This window comes from Vipera ursinii (genome assembly GCF_947247035.1).
Source record: "Vipera ursinii genome assembly, chromosome: 1".
Classification (NCBI taxonomy): domain Eukaryota; kingdom Metazoa; phylum Chordata; class Lepidosauria; order Squamata; family Viperidae; genus Vipera; species Vipera ursinii.
Genome location: NC_139512.1, coordinates 30,651,337 through 30,655,738, shown reverse-complemented (window position 1 = coordinate 30,655,738; position 4,402 = coordinate 30,651,337). Strand labels below are relative to the sequence as shown.

Sequence of the window (4,402 nt, the reverse complement as noted above, 5' to 3'; positions counted from 1 at the left end):
CTTTTTCTATAAAAAGAGTAGAACGGGGTATGTCATCTATGATTTCATAGTCAGGTCATACAAAAATAACTTTTGTTCATATTTTTAAAGAAAAGTTAAGAAAAGAAAGCAGGCATTTGATTTTTTCCCCCAGCCTGTTTTTACAATCTGATTTTTCATTTGCTTTCAGATTTTTTTGCTAGTGTTTTTCAGTTTTATTTATGGCCATAAGTGACAGAATGTGACTTCTTGTTTTGAATATATGCCTGGGGAGGAGCTCTCTCTCCAAAGGTTTTCCTGAGATTTAATTGAAGTAGGAATTCAAGGAGGTTGCAAGGTGCTGGAGCAAAAAATGTACAGTGAAAGACAGGATATTCACATATAACTTAATAGAGAGCTTCTCATAGGTGAGCACCTAAAATATTTTCAGCAATTTTTCTTCTCCTTTGAACGCTAACTGTATCCTGTTTGTCAGTACTTTTTATGTAGCTTTGAGCTGACAGGATATTAAAAACAGTATGTTGACTTGATATGTAATTTCTACTGTAGAGATCCTAGCTTGCATAGTGTGAATATGCTTGGGGTCACTAGGGAAATGCAAGGTCAAATGGGTTGCGGAGCTACACTGAGCACAAGCACTGTTTTATGAAGATAGAATGGACGACATAGTTCTAAAGCTTCTCCTACTCTGCTGGAGGTTGACTTCCACACGAAATTCCTTGCTCTGCATCAAAATGTTTCCCCCCCTCTGCTGTTTCTCCTGTTGACCTGCTGGATTTCATTCTGTCTCACACAAATTATCACATCAATACGTTTTCCACTTCCTACACTTGGCCTTCCCTGGACATTTCATAACGATGTGCTGTGATGTTTGCCACAAAGTCTACATCTGTACAATTCTATTTTTTTTTGGTCATGAAAACAATAAAATACTGGCAGATTTCTTTTAAACAGGTTCAACAGAGGAATAATAAAATACTGACCCCTTCCCTCATTTTTCAGCCTGGCATGACAAGTCATGCCCAGAGAAGGGAAAGCAGTTGGTGTTATTATGAAGGGAAACAAAAAGAATCCACTAATTGAGGGCCAAAGTTAACTTTGGTCTGGACAAAATGGCCACTGGCTGTCACTGTGGCCAAAATGAAATAAGGGTTTGAAATCTGGAAATGGATTTAAGCCAGTTTACTTTCCAACTTGTTTCCTCATAGGAAACAATCAGCTGAAGTCCGTAGACTGTTATTAGTATTGTGGAAAGTCAGTCCCCCCTCCCCGAGAAAGAAATATTGTTGGGAATATTAAAAGGCAGAATATATTTCCCCAAAGGATCTTAAAGGCAGAAACCCCACCCCCACGTCTCTCTGCCCCAAACAGAAACCAGGTCTGCAGAAATGCAGATGTGATAATCTTGTCAGAAAGACTGGAGCCAGGAAGCTTGGATTAGAAAGACAAAGATCCCTAGAATCAACAATCCCTCACACCAAAAAATCCAGCACAGGACATAGTCATCAGCCACACCCCCAGGGAAGCAGGATATGACCTTTGAGATATAATAGGATTAACCCACCACCATCAGAATACCAGAAAGGCACACTCAGACTCAGGTCAAAGTTCATGCCACAGGAACAACTCCAAACAAAAGCTCAAGAAGGTATAAGAACCCACTCCCTACTCCATGTGGTCAGTTTTCCCAGAGCCATCTTCCTGTCTGGCTCTGTTGTTCAATAAACTACAACCTTTTTTCTAAAACAGTCTCCATTTTATTTATTCCCAGCTTGGACTGGATCTTGATGAAGATTTTTCTTTCAACAGTATGTTATTACTGTAAGCATGAAATGTTATTATGTCATTACTGTAAGCCTGGGATATGGATACAACTAAGGCTGGAGACTTAGCCTACTTTTTTCTCTTTCTTTAAATTCAAGATTAGCTTTTTTCCCCTAACCAGGTAATTATCAAACAATAACCATTCTCATTGTTTATTGCACTCTAAATTAAACCAATAACCTTTTTTTTACTCTTTTGCTTAGTTCCTATCATCCAAATGACTTTCCCCTAAGATGACATTCACTCAGAGGGTTGCATATGCGTTTCCTAAAAAATGATCACTGATAAGATGCAAAAGTAAGTAAAGACAGACAATGGGTTAGATACAGATTTATGAAATAGGATATTTAAAGTTCATTCCCATTATGTTTCTTAATCAGCTATTTATAAGCCTTTTTCTTCGTCTTAGATTGTTCGGCATTTGTAGTGATGTTTTTCTGAACATACTTTTTCTTTATGTAACGAAGCTATTTGTGATTTTAAAGGCTGACAAATATTCACTGATTCTGCAAGTTATTGTCTAATTCGATGTTATATGTGTATGTGGGTTTGTGTGTGTGTGTATTATTGTGTGTATAGAATATATTATATCATCAGTTCTTCTTTCTATGTGACCAACCCATTTACATTTCAAGTCTTTTAGTCTCTTGATGGCATCAAATACTTTGATTTGTTCCCTAATCCATGTGCGGGTCTTTCTATCTATGGCTCTTCGCACCACTTTTATCTTTTTTTAAATGTGTGTGTGTGTGTGTGTGTGAACTTTATTAAAAAATTAAGAAGAAAGATAAAAACTAACAAGAACTGATATTTAGAATGAGAAGATAAAAAGAGAAATAAGAAAAGATCAAAGCCAAAAGTGTAGGAAAGAAAAAGAAAATATGAACATGTGATTTTTTATTTTCTGTTGTAGTAGTTACAAATATAAATTAATCTCTAGTCATTATTAAACTTAGACAATGTCTTATCTCTAATTAAATCTATCAATTTGGTCATCTCAGCAAGTTCCACCATCTTCACCATCCATTCCTCTGTTGTGGTTAAAGTCAAATCTTTCTACCTTTGTGCATATAATAATTTTGCTGCAGTTAATTTCTTTGCTAAAAATTTAACAGTGATTTTGATACAAATATCATATTTTAGTGCATTATCTTCAACTGTTCATGCTGTATAATCTGGAATAGTTGTAACTTGGAATAGTTACAAGATAAGATCATTAATTAATATTTAGCTGCACAATAAATTAAATTATGTTTGATAGTGGTTATTACATGGATTACAGAATTTGATATGAAACAGTTTACATTTCAAAAACATGTCTTGAACAACTTTGGATTTCATCCTATTTTTGTTAATTGGGTTAAAATGTGATATTCTAATTTGTCAGAATAGTTACAAATAGAATTATATTATTAGTTATCAAAATGTTTTTTTGAAGATGTCAAGAATGTACGCTATTTCCTCTTTAATTTGGCTTTCTTACTGGAAAACTGAAAAACATTTTGGGTTTCAAGATTGTTGGCCAGTCAGAAACATTTATTATATGTTGATGACATATTATGTATACTTAATAACTATCAATTCTCTTTACCACAATGTATGGATGTGGGAGAACAGTTTGGTAATCAGCACATTCCATTAATTAGAGTACACTCGGTATGCTTCCTAAAGTTTTTAAAGTTTCTATGGAAATTTTAAATATTGGGATTTTGCATATTATTTAAATTCTTCTAATATTGTATACTGGAATAATTATTTCAATGTTTTTTTAGAGACAAATCTTTTAAATTACTTAATACAGATTAATACTAATGAAAATTGATGGATTATGTGCCATCAGGTCAGTGTTGTTTTTCAGCAACCACATAAACAGACTTTCACCATGAAGATCTCTCGCTAATCCAGTCCTTCAAATCTTCCAATGAACAATCCATCAACACCGCAACTGAATTCATCCACCTTGCTGATGGCTGTCCTCTTCTCTTTCTTTCCACCTTTGGCAGCATTAGATCATTCTTTAGAGCAGGGGTCCTCAACCTTGGCAACTTTAAGACTTGTGGACTTCAACTCCCAGAATTGAAGAAAGCTGGCTGAGGATTTCTGGAAGTTGAAGTCCACAAGTCTTAAAGTTGCCAACGTTGAGGACCCCTGCTTTAGAGGGTTAGGTTATCACATAATGTGTCCAAAGTAAGTCATAAATGTTTTAATTTTTTATGAGTTTATAGCAGAGAATGAATGTTACTTCAAGATTAATCTATACCCTTAGAGGGAGTGTTAAGACACTGAGAAAGTTTTTAAGGGATCGACAGATCTCATCATTTCCTTATTTAAATTACAACTTTCATGTGACGATTACTTTAATTTTGTGGATTTTCCAATTTTATCACAGGCTTTATATTTTTGACCTCTATTTGTGAAATAAAAATTTAAAAATCATGATAAGCAAAATTAGAAAACCATTACCTGATACTTTTGATATTTTGACTTGTTCTTGTTGTTTTACTTAAATAAAATAAAACAAGCTATTTTGGCATGGTTTTTATTACTTTTTCAGACAAACTTAATTTGCTTTTCTACAATTAAAGGTTGCAAAACATAT

At 34.2% G+C, this 4,402-nt stretch overlaps 1 long non-coding RNA gene across 1 annotated transcript; it reads left to right on the top strand.

Moving 5' to 3' along the window:
- Positions 1-1,823: 1,823 nt before the first annotated feature.
- LOC310639093 lies at positions 1,824-3,801 on the top strand. Its single transcript, XR_014492232.1, has 3 exons — positions 1,824-1,924; positions 2,007-2,100; positions 3,644-3,801. It is a non-coding gene; the product is annotated as an uncharacterized lncRNA (long non-coding RNA).
- Positions 3,802-4,402: the final 601 nt, after the last annotated feature.